General features: G+C 40.8%; 1 protein-coding gene across 7 annotated transcripts in view; it reads right to left on the bottom strand.

Annotated features, from left to right (window-relative positions):
• The window catches only part of ADAMTSL3 (ADAMTS like 3), a 417,185-nt gene that overhangs the window by 190,827 nt on the left and 201,786 nt on the right, over nt 1-24,572 (bottom strand). The gene's annotated exons all lie outside the window — the stretch shown is intronic.

Genomic DNA, 24,572 nt, shown 5'->3' with positions numbered 1-24,572 from the left:
CACTGGACTCCAGCCTGGGCAACAGCGTAAGACTCTGTCTCCAGAAAAAAAAAAAAGGAAATCTTTGGAAATCACCAACTATGTGTAAAGCAGATAAATATTACATAATTTCATTTAAATACACCCTTAAATAACATTAAAGAAACGTTTAAAGTAAATGCACTGCCTACTACCTCAATTGCCTACTCTCATGACCCAATCCATGTGCTTTGATGAGGGTCTACACACTGTGGCCCCTAGGCCAAATCTAGTCACACCTCTTCATTCATTCATTTAAGGCTGTTTGTGCTCTTCAAGGTAGAATTGAGTTGTAGTAATGAGACCATATGGATCAATAACACTAAAATATTTACTGTACTAGCTGACTTCTCACAGAAAAATTTCATGATCCTTGGCCTAAACAATTACCTACTGGAAATCCTGGTCCTCACAGATGTTTTTTCACACTGCTACACGTTCTGATAACTTAATTTTTGTGTTCACATAATAATCTAAACTCATATATGATATTGTATCCCACTAGTTCCCTATCTGATCATTGTTTGTTCCTAAATGAAACTAGAACATTAGCAACGATACGAATTACTTCAAGCATATGTTTTTGTCTAACTTATGCAAAACAATTTTTTTTGGATAAACTCTCCAGAGTGAAAGTAGTGAAGCAAAGGATCTCAATATATTGATTGACTAGTTTGCAAGTTTTTATTAAATAGAAATACCTGTTTATAATTAAAAATTAGAAAATGCGGGGGGGCGCCCAAGATGGCTGAATAGGAACAGTTCCAGCCTCTAGCTACCAGCGTGAGTGACACAGAAGACGGGTGATTTCTGCATTTTCAACTGCGGTACTGGGTTCATCTCACTGGGAGAGTCACTGTCGGAGACAGTGACTGCTGGTCCGCAGGTGCAGCCCAACCAGCAAGAGCTGAAGCAGGGCGAGGCATCGCCTCACCTGGGAAGCACAAGGGGAAAGGGAATTCCTTTTCCTAGCCAAAGGAAATTAAGACACACAACACCTAGAAAATCGGGTAACTCCCACCCTAATACTGCGCTTGACCAAGGGTCTTAGCAAACGGCACACCAGGAGATTATATCCCACACCTGGCCGGGAGGGTCCCACGCCCACAGAGCCTCCCTCATTGCTAGGACAGCAATCTGAGATCTAACTGCAAGGTGGCAGCGAGGTTAGGGGAGGGGCGCCTGACATTGCTGAGGCTTAAGTAGGAAAACAAAGCCGCCGGGAAGCTCGAATTGGTTGGAGCCCACCACAGCTCAAGAAGGCCTGCCTGCCTCTGTAGACTCCACCTCTGGGGACAGGGCATAGCTAAACAAAAAGCAGGAGAAACCTCTGCAGATGTAAATGTCCCTGTCTGACAGCTTTGAGGAGAACAGTGGTTCTCCCAGTATGGAGGTTGAGATTTGAGAACGGACAGACTGCCTGCTCAAGTGGGTCCCTGACCCCTGAGTAGCTTAACTGGGAGACATCCCCCACTAGGTGCAGACCCACACCTCACACCTCACACGGCTGGGTACACCCCTGAGACGAAGCTTCCAGAGCAAGAATCAGACAGCAACACTTGCTGTTCAGCAATATTCTATCTTCTGCAGCCTCCGTTGCTGATACCCAGGCAAACAGGGTCTGGAGTGGACATCAAGCAAACTCCAGCAGACTTGCAGCTGAGGGTCCTGACTGTTAGAAGGAAAACTAACAAACAGAAAGGACACCCACACCAAAACCCCATCAGTATGTCACTATCATCAAAGACCAAAGGCAGATAAAACCACATAGATGGGGAAAAAGCAGTGCAGAAAACCTGGAAATTCAAAAAATAAGAGCGCATCTCCCCCTACAAAGGAGCACAGCTCATCACCAGCAATGGAACAAAGCTGGATGGAGAATGACTTTGACGAGTTGAGAGAAGAAGGCTTCAGTCAATCAAACTTCTCACAGCTAAAGGAGGAACTATGTAACCAGCGCAAAGAAACTAAAAACCTTGAAAAAATAATGGATGAATGGATAACTAGAATAATCAATGCAGAGAAGACCTTAAAAGAATTGATAGAGATGAAAACCATGACACGAGAACTACATCACAAATGCACAACCTTCAGTAACTGACTCGATCAACTGGAAGAAAGATTATCAGTGATTGAAGATCAAATAAATGAAATGAAGCAACAAAAGAAGTGTAGAGAAAAAAGAGTAAAAAGAAATGAACAAAGCCTCCAAGAAATATGGGATTATGTGAAAAGACCAAATCTACGTCTGACTGGTGTGCCTGAAAGTGATGGGAAAAATGGAACCAAGTTGGAAAACACTCTGCATGATATCATCCAGGAGAACTTCCCAAACCTAGTGAGGCAGGCCAACATTCAAATTCAGGAAATACAGGGAACACCACAAAGATACTCCTCGAGAAGAGCAACTCCAAGACACAATTGTCAGATTCACCAAAGTTGAAATGAAGGAAAAAATGTTAAGGGCAGCCACAGAGAAAGGTCGGGTCACGCACAAAGGGAAGCCCATCAGACTAACAGCAGATCTCTCGGCAGAAACTCTACAAGCCAGAAGAGAGTGGGGGCCAATATTCAACGTTCTTAAAGAAAAGTATTTTCAACCCAGAATTTCATATCCAGCCAAACTAAGTTTCATAAGTGAAGGAGAAATAAAATCCTTTACAGACAAGCAAATGCTTACAGATTTTGTCACCACCAGGCCTGCCCTACAAGAGATCCTGAAGGAAGCACTAAACATGAAAAGGAACAATCGGTACCAGCCATAGCAAAAACATACCAAAATCCATCGATACTAGGAAGAAACTGCATCAACTAACGAGCAAAATAACCAGCAAATATCATAATGACAGGATCAAGTTCACACATAACAATATTAACCTTAAATGTAAATGGACTAATAGGTCCAATTAAAAGACACAGACTGGCAAACTGGATAAAGAGTCAAGACCCATCAGTTTGCTGTATTCGGGAGACCCATCTCACATGCAGAGACACACATAGGCTCAAAATAAAGGGATGGAGGAAGATCTACCAAGCAAATGGAAAACAAAAAAAAGCAGGGGTTGCAAGCCTAGTCTCTGATAAAACAGGCTTTAAACCATCAAAGATCAAAAGAGACAAAGAAGGCTATTACAAAATGGTAAAGGGATCAATTCATCAGGAAAAGCTAACTATCCTAAATATATATGCACCCAATACAGGAGCACCCACATTCATGAAGCAAGTCCTTAGAGACTTACAAAGAGACTTAGACTCCCATACAATAATAACGGGACACTTTAACACCCCACCGTCAACATTAGATAGATCAACCATACAGAAAGTTAACAAGGATATCCAGGAATTGAACTCAACTCTGCACCAAGCGGACCTAATAGACATCTACAGAACTCTCCACCCCAAATCAACAGAATATACATTCTTCTCAGCACCACATTGCACTTATTCCAAAATTGACCACATAGTTGGAAGTAAAGCACTCCTCAGCAAATGTACAAGAAAAGAAATTATAAGAAACTGTCTCTCAGACCACAGTGCAATCAAACTAGAACTCAGGACTAAGAAACTCAATCAAAACCGCTCAACTACATGGAAACTGAACAACCTGCTCCTGAATGACTACTGGGTACATAATGAAATGAAGGCAGAAATCAAGATGTTCTTTGAAACCAATGAGAACAAAGATACAACATACCAAAATCTCTGGGACACATTTAAAGCAGTGTGTAGAGGGAAATTTATAGCACTAAATGCTCACAAGAGAAAGCAGGAAAGATCTAAAATTGACACCCTAACATCACAATTAAAAGAACTAGAGAAGCAAGAGCAAACACATCAAAAGCTAGCAGAAGGCAAGAAATAACTAAGATCAGAGCAGAACTGAAGGAGATAGAGACACAAAAAACCCTCCAAAAAATCAATGAATCCAGGAGCTGGTTTTTTGAAAAGATCAACAAAATTGATAGACCACTAGTAAGACTAATAAAGAAGAAAAGAGAGAAGAATCAAATAGATGCAATAAAAAATGATAAAGGGGATATCACCACTGACCCCACAGAAATACAAACTACCATCAGAGAATACTATAAACACCTCTACGCAAATAAACTAGAAAACCTAGAAGAAATGGATAATTTCCTGGACACTTATACTCTCCCAAGACTAAACCAGGAAGAAGTTGAATCCCTGAATAGGCCAATAGTAGGTTCCGAAATTGAGGCAATAATTAATAGCCTACCAACCAAAAAAAAGTACAGGACCAGACGGATTCACAGCTGAATTCTACCAGAGGTACAAGGAGGAGCTGGCACCATTCCTTCTGAAACTATTCCAAACAACAGAAAAAGAGGGAGCCTTCAGAAATAATACCACACATCTACAGTCATTAGATCTTTGACAAACCTGACAAAAAGAAGAAATGGAGAAAGGATTCCCATTTAATAAATGGTGCTGGGAAAATTGGCTAGCCATAAGTAGAAAGCTGAAACTGGATCCTTTCCTTAGTCCTTATAGAATAATTATAAGATGGATTAGAGACTTAAATATTAGATTTAAAACCATAAAAACCCTAGAAGAAAACCTAGGTAATACCATTCAGGACATAGGCATGGGCAAGGACTTCATGTCTAAAACACCAAAAGCAACGGCAACAAAAACCAAAATTGACAAATGGGATCTAATTAAACTAAAGGGCTTCTGCACAGCAAAAGAAACTACCATCAGAATGAACAGGCAACCTACAGAATGGGAGAAAATTCTTGCAATCTACTCATCTGACAAAGGGCTAATATCCAGAACCTACAAAGAACTCAAACAAATTTACAAGAAAAAAACAAACAACCCCATCCAAAAGTGGGCAAAGGATATGAATAGATACTTCTCAAAAGAAGACATTCATACAGCCAACAGACACATGAAAAAATGCTCATCATCACTCGCTATCAGAGAAATGCAAATCAAAACCACAATGAGATACCATCTCACACCAGTGAGAATGGCAATCATTAAAAAATCAGGAAACAACAGGTGCTGGAGAGGATGTGGACAAATAGGAACACTTGTACACTGTTGGTGGGACTGTAAAGTGGTTCAACCATTGTGGAAAACAGTGTGGTGATTCCTCAAGGATCTAGAACAAGAAATACCATTTGACCCAGCCATTTCATTACTGGGTATATACCCAAAGGATTATAAATCATGCTGCTATAAAGACACATGCACACGTATGTTTATTGTGGCACTATTCACAATAGCAAAGACTTGGAATCAACCCAAATGTCCATCAGTGACAGACTGGATTAAGAAAATGTGGCACATACACACCATGGAATACTATGCAGCCATAAAGAAGGATCAGTTCGTGTTCTTTGCAGGGACATGGATGCAGCTGGAAACCATCATTCTCAGCAAACTATCACAAGAACAGGAAATCAAACACCACATGTTCTCACTCACAGGTGGGAATTGAACAATGAGATCATTTGGACACAGGAAGGGGAACCTCACACACTGGGGCCTATTGTGGGGTGGCAGAGAGGGGAGGGATAGCATTAGGAGATATACCTAATGTAAATGACGAGTTAATGGGTGCAGCACACCAACCTGGCACATGTATACATATGTAACAAACCTGCACGTTGTGCACATGTACCCTAGAACTTAAAGTATAATAATAATAAAAAAAGAAAATGCAGATAAACAAAAATACAAAATAAAGCTTTTTCTAATCCTACTGCCCAGAGATAATCACTTCTAACACTTTGATGAATGTCCATTCCAGATTTTTTGTTTGTTTTTAACATGTATACATGTAAAAGGAAAGACTGAATCATACCTAAATATCCATCAATATGGGAAAGATTACATAAACAAGAACATCCATACTAAGGAATACTCTACAACTGATAAAAGTAATGATAAGAATCTATATGACCTGATGTGGAAAGTCTGCCAATGTATACATTGAAGATTTTAAAAAGGAAGGTTAAAAAATAGGGCAGTGGTATCTTCGATATGACACTAAAAGCACAGGAAACACATGAAAAACGACTAAATTTGACCAAATCAAAATTAAACCTTTGTGCACAAAAGGACACTATGAATGAAGTGAAGAGGAAACCCACAGAATGGGGGAAAACATTTGCAAATCACATCTTAGAAAGGGGTTATTATCTAGAATATATAAAGAATGCTTACAACTCAACAACAACAAAAACAACCCATTCAATAAGAAGGACAAAAGGACTCGGATTTCTCCAAAACAGCTATACAAATGGCCAATAAGCACACATGAAAATGCTCAATATCAATAATTATTAGGGAATTGAAAATCAAAACCACAATCAGGTACCACTTTACACCCATTAGGATGAGAATTATACAAAAAAAAAATAATAGCAAAACAAGCAGAATGGTGAGGATGTGGAGAAAAGAACCCTTGTGAACTGGTGGTGAAAATGTTAAATGGTACAACTACCATGGAAAATAGTACAGCAAGTCCTCAAGATACTAAACATAGAATTACCATATGATCCAGCAATTCCACCTCTGGGAATATACCCAAAAGAATTGAGAGCAGGGACACAGATATTGGTACATTCACGATCACGGCAGCATTATTCCCAATAGCCAAAAGGAAGAAACAATCCAAGTATCTATCCATGGATGAATGGATAAGGCTGTTTTTGCTCTACAAAGGCAGAATGGAGTCACGATAGTGAAGACCATACAGCTCAATAAACCTAAAATATTTACTGTGCTATCTGGCCTTTCACAGAAAAATTTCGTGATCCTTGGCCTACACAATTACCTACTGGAAATCGTGGTTCTCAGGTGTTTTTTGGTATATACCTACAATGGAATATTATTTAGCTTTTTTTAAAAAAAAGAGAGGGCCAAGCGCGGTGGCTCACATCTGTAGTCTTAGAGTTTGCGAGGCCAAGGCAGGAGGATGGCTTGAGCCCAGGAGTTCGAGACCAGCCCGGGCAACATAGAGAAACCTGGTCACTACCAAAAACTTGTATAATTTTTAAAATGTGGGTATGGTGGTGTGTGCCTGTAATCCCAGCTACTTGAGAGTCTGGGGTTGGAGGATTACTTGAGCCCAGGAGGTTGAGGCTGCAGTGAGCTATGATCAACCCGTTGCACTCCAGTCTGGGTAACACAGTGAGAGCTTGCCTCAGAAAAAAAAAGGAAAGGAAATGACGCATACTACAACATCAGTCACTTTAAGGATGCTAGCAACCAGCTCATCGTTTTGAAAACTGGTAAGTAAAGAAAATATTAATGCATTCATCATGTTTTGTTGTTTTTCATTTGTTTTGTTTTGTTTTTGTTTTTTGAGACAGGGTCTCACTCTGTCACCCAGGCTGGAGTGCAATGGCCTGATCTAGGCTCACTGCAGCCTCCACCTCCTGGGCTCAAGTGATCCTCCCAACTCAGCCTCCTGAGTAGCTGGGGCTACAGTTGTGTGCCAGCATGCCTGGCTAATTTTTGAATTTTTTGTAGAGACTAATTTAAACAAACAAGCAAAAGTGATAAAGACTTCTGAAAAATCCTCTCCTCCATAAAATCAATAAAAACACCAGCAAAAATAGTCAGAACCAACATTTTTAAAACTCTGGAAATTAACCAAACGCTTGCAACAATCTGAGCAGTAATTATCAAAGAAAAGTGCTCAGTAAGAACTGTGAGTTCTGTGGCATGCTAAGCTGCCTATTCTCATCTCCCCCATTCTCCACCTCCATGGTAACCTTGAAAACAACAGCCCGTAATCACAGTGCAAACCAGCAGCCTGGCAGACTGCAGGGGTAAAATGGGTTTGGAGCTCCTTCAATGCCCAATTCCCAATTATTATTTGACCTGTGTAGTGGTTCCCTGGAAGACGTCACTCACAAAGCTGTCTTTGGTTTATCTAACTAGGAGTTTGCCCAGTGTAAATAGCTTTTCCCCAGGAGGCATTTGTCCAAAACAATCAGAGATACTTGTTTAACATTGAGGCTGCATGAAGTGGTGAATAACAATTGGGGAAAACAATAAGCTAACCAAAAAGCTGGGAATGAGATGTCCACAGGTGGCCTTGAAAAACTCCAACATATTCCTGAAAATCTAGAAGACCGCATGTCCACGTGAGGCTCTGCATATGCCAGAGCTTTGTGCATGCCCAGAAACGACCTGAGAAGGTCCTAAGCTATCATCTACGGCTAACCTACAGACTCTGAGGAAGCAGGAAGTAAAGGCTAGAACAAAGTTGTCAATTACTTTGGCTGAGTGTTGAAGGTGTACCCCAACACAGACATATGCGTGCACGCACACACACACACACACACACACACAAAGCCCACCGAAAATAACCAAGTCTCCCATGAAAAACCAGGTAATGCCAGGTCTGGAGTAGGGAAAATTCAAGGTGGGCTTGGAACACCTGTTGCTCTAGAAACCAAGGCAATGTCTAAAATTCAATGGAATTATGACAAAAGAAGACAGTTTAAAGTGTTCCCACTGGCTACATTTTGGACAATTTGAAACCTAAAAAGAATATTGTCAATAATATATAAAATATTAAATAAATAAAAATCTCTGAATACAGAGTGAGAAATTAAAAAACAGAAACCTTTTTTTAAAAAACAGAAGAATGAGTGAAGAAGGAATGACAGAATTAAAAAATAACCGTTTGCAACTCTCCATGTTAAATACTATTTCAGGCAAGGATCATCAATGTACACTAAAGCCATGGTGTGAAAGATTGTTGCAAGACAGAATATTTACACCTTGTCAAGGTATCACCCTGCAGATTTCTTATAGGGAAACATGGATCTATACAACAGAGTATGTGTTATAAAATATATGTATGTGTTATATACAGAGTATCTGTATATAAAATAAAGTAAATGTTTGTAACACCATTTACAAATGCCAAGTCATGATTAATATGCTTCATGCTTAAACATTAGAAACACTGCTGTTTAATTGGGGAAATGATGGGATGCCAGTTAGCACCATATGACTTAAGAGTTTTTAAAAGATTAGCCAAGGTAGTTAGGCAAGAAAAAAGAGTCCAACCATTAGAAATAAAGAAGAAATTAATATTAAAAAATTATTAGATTTTAGAAATACCAAGAATAATCATTTAGAAAAACAATGGGAGAAAATGCCCCATTTGCAATGGCTAGAAAAAACATGGAATATATTGGAATGAACTTTTTAAAAATGGGCACAACCGGCTGTGTGCAGTGGCTCATGCCTGTAATCCCAGCACTTCGGGAGGCTGAGGCCGGTGGATCACCTGAGGTCAGGAGTTCAAGACCAGCCTGGCCAACATAGCAAAACCCTGTCTCTACTAAAAAATACAAAATTTAGCTGGGTGTGGTAGCTCACGCCCGTAATCCCAGCTATTCAGGAGACTGAGGCTGGAGAATCACTTGAACCCAGGAGGCAAAGGTTGCAGTCAGCCAGGATGCACCACTGCATTCCAGCCTAGGCGACACGAGACTCCGTTCCCACCCCCCAAAAAATGGGCACAACCTTCAAAAACATTTAAATCTCTCTCTCTCAAGACATAAAAAAAAAATGCCTTGAGAAAATCAAAGGAAAATATTAATTCATTTGAAATAAAAATTAAGCAAAATAAAATGTCAAAGAAGGAAAAATTATAATTACAGGCAAAGACTGTTTTCTTAATATCTAGAGTATTTACAAATCAGTAAGAAAAAAACAGAAATTAGCAGGAAAATTGATCAGACACTTGAAAAACTAGTTCACAGAAAAATCAAAATATCAAGAAGATTATGAAAAGAGAGAAGAGAAATTACAGTATCATTGAGAACTAAAAGCACATAAAGACATGCTTGCACAAATGTACAAAGATGTTATAACATGGACAGAAAATCTAAATGCTCATTGATATGAGTCTAGTTAAATAAATTATGTAATATCCTCTTATACCACCAATTAAAAAACAAGCCAACTGGGTGCAGTGGCTCACACCTGTAATTCCAGCACTTTGAGAGGCTGAGGCGGGTGGATCACTTGAGATCAGGAGTTCAAGACCAGCCTGACCAACATGGTGAAACCCTGTCTCTACTAAAAAGTACAAAAATTGAGTTGATATGAGTAACTTCTCAGAGACTCTGCAGCTTAAAAAAATACCACAAGTCCCAGCACTTGAAAGCTTGATGTTGGACAAATACCTAAATCTCTCAACTTCTAATTTTTTTTTTTCTTTTTTTTTTTTTATTATACTTTAAGTTCTAGGGTACATGTGCATGACGTTTATATCATGTATAACTCCCCAATGCAATCCCTCCCTCCTCCCCCCTCCCCATGATAGGCCCCAGTGTGTGATGTTCCCCTTCCCGAGTCCAAGTGAGGCCTGTTAGTTAGATGGACCGATCATATGAACTAACATGCTTCACATGTGCTTGGGTAACATGGCACAACATGTAGCTGTCCCAAGACCACACTGTTGAATTTCTATAGCTTTTAATTACAGTGATTAATAAATGCTTAACTTCTCAAAAAAAAAAAAAAAAAAAGTACAAAAATTATCTGGGCATGGTGGCTGGCACCTATAGTCCCAGTTACTCAGGAGGCTGAGGCATGAGAATGGCTTGAACCCAGGAGGTGGGGGTTGCAGTTAGCCGAGACCATACCACTGAACACCAGGCTAGGGGACACAGTGAGACTCCATCTCAAAAACAAAAAAACAAGCCAACTTATGAGAACTGATAGGCAAAAACCCTCAGTGAATAAAAACAAATTGTAAAAAAAATTATACCTAAAGATCCAATTCTGTATACTTCTCAAAATCATACATGTTTGTATGGAAAGGTGCACACATACACATTCATAGTAAATATCTTAATAGAAGCAACCATTCATACTGTTTAGACCTCTAAAAAGTGGAACTGGTTAGGAGTTTGTGGATGGTAGAAGGTGACTTTTACTTTCCATTTTATATCCTTCTGTGCCATTTGAAGTTTTTATAAGTTTTATAAAAAGCATGTCTTAATTTTACAATATAAATTATCAGTATATATTATGTATCCTCAACCACTTCATCCTCATCCCAGGAAGGACACACTAACATGATAACAGGTGTAATCTGTTGGCAGTGTAATTGAATATGTGACATGTTTGTCAGTTTCCTTGCCTGGATATTCTGGATTTTTTACAACAAATATACAGTGTATTATATATGTAATAAAAATTGTTTTGAAAGTACATATAAATTAGAAAGCTTTACTGAACTGAAGAAAACCTATCTGGGCAGATTGGTTGGGCTCTCTTGCAAAATATTTGTGAATGTAGGCTGTGGTATCTTGGGGAAGCATTTGTCTAGGGGTGTGGGTGCGTATATGTGTATATTCCAACCATCGCCCCATTGATAATTACACACTTTAGTGAAACTTTGCAAATCAAACCCCCTTGCCATTGATTTTAGCCAAAAAGGCTCAAACTTGAGGAAAATGTTCTTCTGGGTGGAGCTGCCTACTATATAACTCTTGGAGAGAAAGCACACTGCAGAGCACCTAGGCAAAGCTAGGAACAAGGAGCATCCTATAAGGATCATCTCCTAAACTCGAATTCCCTTTCATTTCTGTGACTCTCCATTAAAGTTTGATACATTTGTAGAAGTCTCTGTGATACGCTGATAGGGCAGTACCTCCCAAACATTTTATCTAAATATGAATCATCTAGAAAACTTGTTAAAACAGATACCTGCTCCACCCATAGAAATTGAGATCCAGCAGTTTAGGGTGGAGCCCAAGAATGTGCCCGACCAGCAGCCTCTCAGGTGACGCTGATACTGCTAGACTGTGAGCCACACTTTGAGCAGCATGGGTGCAGGATATAGAGGGGGAGACCTCAAATCATAAAGGGCAGAAAGGGAGGACTGGTCCATAGTCACAAACATTTCTTCACTGTACTGCAAGAGATGATCCAGTTCTAGGTCTGACCAGAAATGAAATGAGAATCCTCTGAGGCAGAGGATTTTAAGGAGGGAGGAGCCAGGAGTACCAGGTGCTCTGCAGATGAGGGCTTAAAAGTGCCTTTTGGATGAGCAGTAAAGAGACTGTTAATGTGCTTTGCCAAAGCAATTTCAATCAAGTAGCTGGCACAGGAAACTGTGATCTGAGGATGAAAAATTAGAGACAGCAAGTGTAAACAGTTTTTTTAAGACTTGGCAGTAAAGAGTAGGTGAAAGATTAGGGTGGTAGCTGGAGACATGATTATGTTTAAAAATGTTTTCTATATATATATAAAAAGATTATACACCTATATACATACACATATATAAACATGCATGTGTATATATACACATATGTATATACATAGACATTTTTTAAATTATACTTTTATTTAAGATGGGAGACACCCACTGGTCATATTAACCCTGACAGGAAAGAGAGAGTGAAAGAAGATAAAGGAAAGAGAGGGGAAGATGGGTGGAGTGAGTTCTCTGAGGACACAGAGGAGCTGGAATGCAGAACACAGATGGAGGGATTAATTAGTCTTGGAAAGGAAGACAGACATTTGTGCCTCTGTAGCGAGAGAAAGCAGGGAACGGATGGGTACAGCTGCAGGGCAAGGTCTCTTCTGATGGTTTCTGTTTTGCTGGGATTTTTTTTTTTTTTCTAATCTTCCTTGGAGCCTTGCATAGAATCAGTTTTTGTATTAAATGGTGCACGAATGTTTGTAAAGAAAGTATATTCCCTCACCATGCAATGCTCTGTTATCTATTAATGTAACATTAGTAATTATATTGTGCAGATTCTATATGTAATTTTCACTCACTTCAATGTATTAAAATCTCTCAGAAGTTTTACTGATTTCAATTTCATCTTATATAACTACAGGGGATTTTTCTTTACATATTTTGATGTAATGGCATTTGGTTCACAAATTCTTTAAACTATTTGTTTTTTGATTATCAACAAAGTACTCATTTTGTATTTTTGCTTGAAATTCTACTTGTATTGATACAAAGACTATTACCCACGCTTTCTGTATCCTGCCCTTTAGAATGGGCCATTCATAAATCGCAGACAAATGGCCTCCTGGTAAAGGCTCCCCTCAGTCTGGAGGTAGACCTAGGGCTGGAGGCGATGATAAAGAGAGGAAGCAATTGTAAGTACAGTAAGAAAGAGCAGGCTGCTGCTTGTGGTTCAGCACAAGCTCAGTATAGACTGCCTGAAACCTCCTATCAGAAGAATGCAGATGGCATTGCCAAGCAGGTCCGATGCTAAGCCTGCTTTGAAATCCTGTGCTTTCTTTTTTTTTTTTTTTTTTTTTGAGGCGGAGTCTCGCTCTGTCGCCCGGACTGGAGTGCAGTGGCCGGATCTCAGCTCACTGCAAGCTCCGCCTCCCGGGTTTACGCCATTCTCCTGCCTCAGCCTCCTGAGTAGCTGGGACTACAGGCGCCCGCCACCTCGCCCGGCTAGTTTTTGTATCTTTAGTAGAGACGGGGTTTCACCGTGTTAGCCAGGATGGTCTCGATCTCCTGACCTCGTGATCCGCCCGTCTCGGCCTCCCAAAGTGCTGGGATTACAGGATTGAGCCACCGCGCCCGGCCGAAATCCTGTACTTTCTATTGGTGTATAAGCCAATTATTGAAAACATATCAGATGGTGGCTGGGCGTGGTGGCTCATGCCTGTAATCCCAGGACTTTGGGAGGTTAAGGTAGGAGATCACTTGAGGTTAGCAGTTTGAGATTAGCCTAGGCAACATAGTGAGACCTTGTCTCAATAAAAAATTTAAAAAGTAGCCAGGTGTGTTGGTACAAGCCTGTAGTGCCAGCTACTTAAGAGGCTGAGGCAGGAGGATCCCTTGAACCCAGGAGGTCGAGGCTACAGTGAGCCATGATTATGCCATTGCATTCGGCCTAGGCGACCATGTCTAATTTTAAAAAGAAAACATGTAAGATGGAGAGAAAAGGCTCCCTCTCCGTCCCATCCTATGGTGTTGCTAACAGTAGGCTCATGTCTGGGACACCTAGATTTGTTGTTGATGGTGGTAACTGGTTCCTGCTGATCACATTCATTGTTTGGATAATTCCAAAACTGCCTCACTGAAATTTGGTGGTAAGAGATTCTTGATACTGCTATTCACTGTGCCATCCACCAGAGCTCCTTCTTGTCACTCTTTAAATGCCATTTGCCTTATTTTTACTCTACAAACTACTGGGAGAGGCAATATGGTGATTATGATCACAGATTCTGGAGCCAGACAACCTGGGTTGGAATGTCAGCACTGCCACTTGCTGTGTGACCTTGGGCAAGTTACTTACCCTCTCTGTGCCTCATTTACATCTGTGAAATGAAGATAACAGGAATGCCTGTTCTAAGGGGTTGTTGTGAGTGTTCAATGAGGTAATATATGTAAAGGGCTTAGAAAAAGCCCTGGTGCCAATTACGGGTTGGGTAAGTATAAGTTATTATTAAAACCATGTTGAGCACTTACTATGCCACCAGGCAACATGCTAAGGAACTTGAGATAAATTACCTCATTCATTCTAATGGAAATTCATTTCTACAATTAAGACAACTAAAATTTTACAAGGTTAAAGTGACTTGCCCAAGATCACAGTGTTCCTAAGCATTAGAACCAGGGTAAGGACCCAAAACTACACTTTTAAATCCTTCTACTATGAGACCAAGTGATGCTGTATAAGGCCGGGCGTGGTGGCTCATGCCTGTAATCCCAGCACTTTGGGAGGCCGAGACGAGCGGATCATGAGGTCAGGAGATCGAGACCATCCTGGCTAACACAGTGAAACCCTGTCTCTACCAAAAATACAAAAAATTAGCCGGGCGTGGTGGCGGGCGCCTGTAGTCCCAACTACTTGGGAGGCTGAGGCAGGAGAATGGCATGAACCCGGGAGGCGGAGCTTGCAGTGAGCCCAGATTGCGCCACTGAACTCCAGTCTGGCCGACGGAGCGAGACTCCCTCTCCAAAAAAAAAAAATGGTTTGCTGTATAAACTCAAATTCACTCATCACACAGAGTTTCATTGTATGGGTTTCACTTGTTTGATTTTGCAATCACTGTACTGACCGAAGATTCACTGACCTTCCCTCCCACACAGAAATGCTCAAGTCCAGCTGTTCCATCAGAATTTTTGTGTCTCATTTCCTGTTGGATATCACAGCTTTGCTAAGTAGCAAGATGTACAGGAAACAAATTGTCCACACAATATTAACTAATCAATAAACATCAGTTTCAGCCCAGAAGGACTGTAATTTATATCAGATCATTTATTTTCACTATAAAGTTCAACCAGAACTACATCAACCTAAAAATATACATTCCAAGATAAAACAAGGAAAAGGATGGTTTAGTGACTCTCACTTTGACAACCTCACCCCCACTTTTCTATTTTTTTGGGGTTTTTTTTTTTTCTTTTGGTGTGTGTTTTTTTAGTAGGTTGGGTTTTTATTTCTGAACAAAATTTTCTGTCAAGTACTTTTCATGTTACATTTCTAGAACCTGCATTTATTTTCTCCTTCTGCTATTTAGATTCAAACACACACACACACACACACCATTCCCAAGGCATAAAGTAGTTTTTTTAAAAAATAAGAAAAGTATCTAAATACATGCTAATACTAATAATTTGAATCCTAAAGAAAATTGCAAAAAAAATAGGTTTTATTTTTAAGGAACACTTTTTTTAAAGTGAGATAATGCTGTGAAAACATTTTGTAAACTGAAAAAAATAAAGTGTTTGTTAATGCCCTCACACACCCATAACTATCTGGCATCACTTAGACTACAAAGAGTTACCTAGGCAGGGCACAGTGCCTCACGCTTTGTCCCAGCACTTTGGGAGGCTGATACAGGTGGATCACCTGAGGTAAGGAGTTCAAGACCAGCCTGACCAACATGACAGAACCCCACCTCTACTAAAAACACAAAATTAGCTAGGCATGGTGGCATGTGCCTGTAATCCCAGCTCTTCAGGAGGCTGAGGCAGGAGAATCACTTGAACCTGGGAGGTGAAGGCTGCAGTGAACTGAGATTGCGCCATTGCACTCCAGCATGGGCAACAAGAGCAAAACTCCATCTCAAAAGAAAAAAAAAAGAAAAGAGTTACCTAGCATGGCATTGTACAGAACAGGGTCTGCACAATTTTCACAAGTAGGATAGAAAGTTTGCCTCAAGCTCATCTGTCATTCTGTAGGAGCAGTGGGGGATTTTGGAAGGCGAGAAAAGGAAAAGTCAATGGGTAGCAACACTGATTCTGTAGCTGGAGGACTATCTATACACTACTTTGCAAATGGGGGTGAGAAAAATGTAATATGCCAGTGAGCAAAAGTAGGAAAAGCAAATGTAGGAAATTAATAGCAAATTTTTTACAAAGGAAGGAAGGAACACAGCAGAGCTTTGCCTTGGTGAGAAAATTGGCTGCAAACTGAAAACTGACTCTCATGCCTTGAGCTGTTAGGCCACATTACTAAAGTCTGTAATTGCTGAATCTGCAAATGAGTATCTTCAGCCCTTAGCTCCTATGCAGAAACATCTACTCCTAACCTGAGGTATGTTTATTTACTGGCCTAAATTGCCTTCACCTCAAAAGACCATGGTAACAGCCAGACTGACTAATAATGTATGCTTCTGTGCTCATTGGCAGGGCTAGCTTTGGAACGGCATGCAGGAGAGGGGACTATGTCACACAACATCTAATAACAAATATCTGTCCAGATGTTCTCGAGCATCATAGTGTAACACTCATTTTCTGCCCTTTACACTGCCTCTAAGGAATCAGGAGACTGGTGAGGATGAAACAGTCATCTGCCTTCTGACTCTGTAGTGGGGCATCAGACACTGAAAAGCAGAGGTGTTAACCAAAGGCATGCACCAGCGGCCACCTGGGAAGTTTAGCAACCTACAATTACCCAGATTTACCCCTCAAAATTCTAGGGTGGGGCCTGAGGATTCGAACATGGGACAAGTTCCCCAAGTGCTCCTGATGTGGACGCTGGGTTAGGAACCATGGAGCTGGCTGGGCTCTGCCAAGGGGAAACAAGGGGTAGGTTGGTTGAGGCAGCCTTTGCTCCCCTCTGGCTCCATTTCTGTGCTATCTTTGTTCCCTGCCCCATCACTCTAAGCCTTGGTGCACCTCTCACCTCATGCTCATCTAGCTGTCCTTGGAAGACACTTTGGGAGGGTGGTTAAGCACATGAACTCTGAGGTCAGAACCATCTTGACCACTCACCAGTTGTGAGACCTTGACCAAGGTGCTTAATTTCACTGAGCCTATTTCTCCATTTGTTAAATAGGGAGGGTACAGTAGTACCTGCCTTGTAGGGTTATGCTAAGAATAAATAATGTCATACATGACAAATACATAGCACAGTGTAAGCATACAAACTCTGGGGGCCACTATTATTCTTGCAGATTGTAACAATAATATGTTAAAAGGCAACCAAGTAGAAGTTCATGGGAGATAAGAGGAAACTTCACACCAACTCATTCTTGTGGTGTATCTAAAATTTCCTAGGCCCTTTACGAACAAAGACAAGCCATCACTGTCAAGCCTTTCATTAAAAGTTTGGAAAATTGCTTCATATAAGTTCCTGGGTTTTGTTTCTCTAAACTCCATTCAATCCTAAGATCTATTTTTTTTTTCAAACAATGAACAAATCACACATACACTTAATAGATTTTCAGAGCTTGAAGAGGTCTTAGAAATTGTCCCTGCTCACAGTGCAGATGAAAAAGTTGAGGCCCCAGTAAGTGAAGCATCTTGCCTAAGAAGATAGATTGTTAGAGGCCAAACTGAGGTTATTACTCCAGTCTTTGGTTTCCAGTCCAGTTCTATTGCACAATATCATTTAGTCCCACTGAAATCATAACAGGAAGCAGAATCATCTCCAGCAAAGGCCATGTATTCATTTGTTCAACATTAACTGAGCTTCTATGATGTGTTCAGTACTGCACTAGCACTAGGAATAAAATGGTGAACACCATGGCACCTGCTCTTGCAAAGCTTACTAGTGGGCGACGCAAATTAAAAAAAATAAATGAAATAATCACTTCTTTCCCTAAAGGCTAAGCAAGAACTAAACAGAAAAGAGAAGGGCCTACTTTACGTAGAGTGGTCAACGAAAGCCTCTCTGAGGAGGCAACACTTGTGCTCAAGGTTGAGAAAGAGGTAACTATGTTGAAGAGCTGGGAGACACATGTTCCAGGTTCAGGGACGGGTTCGTGCAAAGGCCCATGGGGGGCATGGGCATCTGACATTCTGGAATCTCCCAGAAAGCCAGTGTAACTGGAGATTAGGGAATGAAGAGCAGATGGCAGCACATGATGTAACACAGGGGCCAGATGATACAGGCTTTAATGGCTTTGGAGAGGGATGCGGATTTTATCATAGGTGTGAGGCAATTCATGAAGAGGCCAGGGAGTTCACAGTCTGTCTACTTCTCCAGGTAAAATAAGATCTATGACATTCCTTTGCAACATAGTCTACATGCTATTTTTCCATTATCTCTCTTCATGCACAGGGCCAGAAGACACACAAAAACATGCAAAAGAGCTAGGCAAGGACTAGAACCCAGGAGTCTTTATTTGTAGTCACAGGGTCTTCCTTCCAGGCCACACTCTTCCCTTGCTGAATTAAATGGAGGAGCCCTTGCTGAATTAAATGGAGGAGGGGGCAACTTTTAATTCCATTAAAAAGAACAGATATTTGGTTTGAATATTCCTTTCCCAGCCACAGTTCTGATAGAAGAGTATGACCAGCCAGAATCTCACCCTAGAAAGACAAATGGGGAGGGAGGAAGAGATAATGTGGGAAGACAGGAGAATGAAAACCAATCCATGTTACCATGTTAGCAGACCCTTTATATCCTATACAATCTTCCTTGTGATGGAATAAGTTAAATTTGTAAATTGTTTTTGGGAGTGACAGTCAAAGGAGAAATGAACAGTGGATGAAGGGAAAAAATCTTAAGAATTACCCTGTGACGCAGCCCCACGACCCACGTAGCCCAGGATTCTATTTGTGTCAAGGAATGCATTAGAAGAGTGTGTGTTTATCTTCATACTGTCAAAACTTGAGCAAAATGCTGGTGTTCCCAGCTGGCCTTAGGTATCACCGTATCAATAGACTTGGCTGCCACCATGTAAAAATGGACAAAAAGCTTAGAATAGACAAGCCGATCTTGTTTATTTGCCTCACACGTGTGCCCTGATGTGGACAAGACCAAAATAAGGAACAAACCTGGAAATACAACTAAATTTCTAAATGCCAAGTCAAGACTCTCCAAATAGATATGTTTGCTTCATTGTTGTTGTTTTTAGAGCTTTCTCTCTTTAATAACTGAGTGGCCTCTAGTTCCCTTTTCCAATATCCAAAGCTGTTTATGTTGGTTGTTAGTTCCGTTTCTCTCCTCCTCCCTCTGAACAGGAAATCTGTGTGTTGTATCTGGATAAATTTATGATTTTTTTTCATAGCAAAGCTTTTGGCTCCAGGTTCTTACACCTTGTGTCTGCCTCACTGCATGACAGAGATGATATCCTGTGTACAGTCTTGTGCACTTTCTCCAGTGCAGGGCTGTGCCAACAGCATCTCATTGCCATGTCCTGACTCAGGGTGAGTCCCAGGGAAGATCGGAATGAATTCTTGGCAAGGTATGGATGTAGGAGCTGCGTGGATTCTGCAGGCTCCAGTGATGCACACTCAGGAGGAGACATGGCTTCATTTCCCACATTTCTTTCACACAAAGAATGATTATAGGGAAGTGCTTCCATATGGCCTAGGGAAAAGCCCAGCCAAAAACAGCTTCAGCTGGTCAGTTCCAGAGCTGTAACAGACATGATGGGGCCATAATTAGAATCAAGATGGTGAAGGACTATGTTTTCATACAGGCAGGAATCTTTGCTACCTTTAGCCTTAGCTCAAGCACATGCATATGAAACCTGATAAAATGCATACGAACATCCTGTGGGATGTTCCTGGCTTATACCATGTCACTCATGCCCTGCACTGAAGGATCTGTCTGTGTACTCCAGTTCCCCTTTCTATGTAGGAACTGATTTTTAAAAATTGGACATTTTAGGGGTTCTTAACCTGGAATGTCCTAAACAGGCATCAGGGGTCTGACAACCTCACAAAAAAATCAGAATGGCAAATCCGCGGCTTATCAGTACACATGAATTTTCCTGGAAAGAAAATGCATAACTTTTAATAGATTCTCAAAAGCATATGTAATCCAAAAGCTGAAAATCAAGAGAGAGAGAGAGAATGATGAACTACCTTGCATTTCAGTACCTCTTCTGCACACTTCTCCAAATAAGACTGCCCTTTGGCACAATTTCATTTGGTGTCTACTCTGGTTCAATTAGAATTTTCTCAGGTTCTAACCTTTCCTGGACCCTGACAAAACGAGGTATTTTCTGATGAGATTTCCAAACTTTCTAAGGCCAACACTGACTCTACATACTTCCATTACACCCCTATCTGGCTGTTGTCTTTCTCCCTTACTCCTCTCAACCACATGGCTTCCTGAATGAACACTTCTCAGTATAGCCTGTCTCTTTAAACTGTGTTCACTGATCTGAGTTCTAAAACTTTGGTTTGTCCTACAATTCACTCTGTTTTCACACTTTCAAGGTTTTCCTCCATACCAAGTAGTAGCTCTCTTAAAATCAATCCCCAGATGGACTGATTGTTGGCTTTCAAATATGTTTACAAACACCCACATTTACACTTAAAGTATGTAAGATGTGTTGAAAGGGGCAAAGTTCCCTTATCCCCCTCACAGGGCGTGCAACAGGGGGAGTGGCTTGCTTCCTCTGTGCCCAGCAGCTCAAGCCCCTAGCGGGAGCACGCAGACAGGCAGGTCATGGGGAGTTTGGGGCTCCAACCCCAGGGCAGTGTCTAGAGTTGAGTGTTTACAGCTCCCAAAGTTCCAGCGTGTGTTACAGTGTGCTCTTTCAGCTTAGCTGTCCACAGGTGGCTTATGTTAATCAGCTCAGTTAGAACCTCTGCCTCATCTCTAGGACAGAGGGCTTTCTGTACCCCAGGGCTTTCTGTATCCCTTGCCACTCCATCCACCTTCTGCCTCCCCATCCACCTGCTGAGAGCTACCTCCACCATTCAATAAACCTTTGCACTCATTGTCCAAGCCCATGTACGATCCACTTTTTTTCCAGTACCATGGGCTTGGAGAATGAGTGCAAGGTTTTATTGAATGGTGGAGGGAGGTAGCTCTCAGCAGATGAGTGGGGAGGCAGAAGGGGGATGGAGTGGGAAGGTGGTCTTCCCCTGGAGTTGGGTCGCTTAGGAGCTGGGCTCTCGTCCATCTGCCCTTGACCAAATTTCCTTCTGCATCTGTGTCGTTCCACTGTCAATGGCCTGTCAGCGTCTGTGTGTTCTTCTGCCAGTGTGTTCCTCTCAACATCCAGTCACTTGTGTGTGTGACCGCTGGGGTCTTGGGGTTTTTACAGGCACAGAATAGGGGGCATGGGAGGCCAGAGTGGTCTTGGAAAATGCAACATTTGGGTGCGAAAACAGAGTCCCTGTCCTCACCCACGCCAGTGGGCACAGGCCCAAGGGCGGAGCCCTAGCCAGGGACCCCGCCCTTCTCTACCCAGCAATTTCCTGCCCACCTCCCGTATCAGTGTGATATCCTTTGGGATCCCAATGAGTAATATTTTTAACAAAAACGCAGGTAGCATTTACTGAGTACTCTCTAGTTACTATGCTATTTGGAGTTCTCAACATGGGTTGATCTTTTAAATCCTGACAACATCTCTACAAAGGCAGTACTGTTGTTATTCCCAATTTAAAATTAGAGATCCAAGATACCCATGGAAGTGAAATACTTAAGTAACTCTGCACAGCTCATAAGCAACAGACCCAGGACTTAACCCTGGAAGCCTGGCTGCAAACCCCAATTTCTTAACCACTTCCCAATATTTCCTTTCGTAATTAATTATGGGAGATGTTTCTTAACATTTCTCATCCTTAGTTTCCTCATCTGTAAAACAGGTAGGACATTATCCAAATTATAATATAAGCATGCTGGTAGAATTAAATGATATGTCTGAAGAGAACTTTGGTAATTATAAAGCATTTGATCAATATTAGTAATAACCAAATGGATAGAATGCTAACTACTTGGTTTCCTGCCTCCTTGGAAGCCAGGGTGTCACATACCATAATTCTGGTCAATGAAGCAAAATTCCCTGGGGAGAATATCCTTTCCTGAATAAAGAACACAGTATTTAAAAAATGTTTTTCACACTATGTTCTTCCTTATTATCTGGGATGTAGATGTAACATCTCAATGTCCAATAATGACTTTGTACCCACATAAGCAAAAACCACCCTCTAAGGATGTGAAGAAGAGAGAACGGTGCCTGGTTCCTGAAAGACACAGTAAAACAGCATCCTCAGCCTTAGCTGCCTACTCCAGGCTTTTTGTTAGAAAAGATTTATAAACTCCAATGTTTCTAAGTTGAGTTTTCTGTGATTTGCAGTAGAATACATTCCTCATTGATATACCACCATTCAAAGCCACCTCCTTCATGAAGTCCAAAAATTGGAACCTCCATGAATTCATGGTTTCCAATCTCAGCTAGGCCCTTACAGTTACTCTTCTGTCTTTGTACTATTGTTGATGGTTCCTTCTTCTTTCCTTCATGGGAACAGGCTCAAGTCTCTGAGCTCTCACTCCTAGTGGCCAACTCTATCTCCTAATGAAGAGCCAAATAAAGGCAATAGGCTGGAACACCTCACGGTGTTCTCCAACCAACCCTGTAGAGCTATCCAGTTGTTGACAGGGTGTTGGTCTGTTCCCATCCTCTTGTCCTGAGCAAATCCTTCCCTCTATACATTCTCTTCACTCATCAACCCATTGCAATCAAGCTTTGATTTCAAACTAAAGTTCATCAAAATCACGCTTGTTCACATCATAAATGACTTTCAAATTGCTAAAGACAAACTTTTAGGCCCTTATTCCAGTTGAACTCATAAGAGGTTTGAACATTGCTGGCCACCCCCATCGCATTTTTGAAATTACTTAATCCTTTGGGGTCCATGGTACTGCTCTTGCTAAATTCTGCATTTACCTACTTACTCTATTCATTCCTTCTCAGTTGGATTCCCTTAAACTTCTTCCCTGGCTAAATGCTTTGACTTCAGCTTTTCCTCAGGATGCAATTATTGGCTTCCTCTTATATTCTACATACTCTCTTTGGATGAACTCACCTACATTTATAACTGAATACCACCAACAAGGGGTTTTGCTATCAATCATGATAAACTAGTATGTTTCAGATAAACCCTCCAACCACAAACAAAATACAATCAACATCTGTTTGCAGGCATCAGAAAGATACTTAGGCACTGGATACTTATAGGGTGAAAATTTTGGAGAGAATAAAATTCAGGGAGATGGACTCTCACCTTTGATACGTGCCTCCTCTTCATGAATTCCTTACCCAAATGATAGCAAACATATCCACCCAGCTGTGCAAAATGGAAAATTTGGGCCATTCAAGCTGCTTCTTTTCTCTTGTAACCTTCATTCAAAGAATTACCAAAGTCTGTTCATTCTACATCCTAAAGATCTCTCCACCTGTTCCTTCCCCTATATTTCCTGCCATGCTACCCTACATCAAGGCCTTATTATTTTAAACACTTTAAATATTTTGAAAGACACTTCCTATTTGGACTCCCTGCTTCCAAGCTCATCTGACAGGTAAATCCAGCCTCCATATGCCACCATAATTATTTTACTAAAACATTAACCTAACCATATCACTCCACTGCCTAAATCGCTTTGATGGCTCCACTTAATCTGAAAAATAAAACACAATAATGAAGTCTTTGACTCCAAATGCCATTCTGTCTTACCTTCTATCCTATTCAATGTACAGTCAGGCCTGAACAATATATTAGGAGTTCCTCAAAAAGCCCAGGTTCTTCTCCAGTGTCACGCCATGAACTTTGTGTTTCCTCTGCCTGAAAAACCCTCTACCTCTCCCCATAATGCTTTCCCCATTTGGGAAAATAAGTAAGATGCCAACTTTATAAGTTACATCAAACTAAATTCAAATGAATAAAAGATTTAAAATCAAATCTTTGGCTGAACTCACCTACACTTATAACTGAATACCACCAAGAATGGAGTATTCAGAAAGAATTACTATAAAGAAAAACAAACCCAAAAAGTACTTGCAGAAAATCACATGAATAATTTTTGTTTCCTTTAAAGGAGCAGTTAACGAACTATAACCCGAGGGCCAAATTCAGCCTTCAGTCTATTTTTGTAAATAAAGTTTCATTGAAATGTAGCCATGCTGACTTATTTACAGGTGTCTGTGTGTGCTTTTACACTGCAACGGCTATGTTGAGTAGTTGAGACTATACAGTCAGCAAAGTCTAAAATATTTACTATCTACCCCTTTACAGAAAAAGTTTACTGAATCCCCAAACTAAAGGATGTTTTAAAAGACAGATATTATTAAAATGAAAAGATGGAAATTTCCAAATACATAATACTTAGAAACTTAGAAACTCTGATTACACAAAATTGAAAGTC

This window comes from Trachypithecus francoisi, unplaced genomic scaffold (genome assembly GCF_009764315.1).
Source record: "Trachypithecus francoisi isolate TF-2019V2 unplaced genomic scaffold, Tfra_2.0 Lachesis_group3, whole genome shotgun sequence".
Taxonomy (NCBI): domain Eukaryota; kingdom Metazoa; phylum Chordata; class Mammalia; order Primates; family Cercopithecidae; genus Trachypithecus; species Trachypithecus francoisi.
The sequence above is the reverse complement of the archived record's forward strand: the minus strand, read 5'-3'. Positions and strand labels throughout refer to the sequence as shown.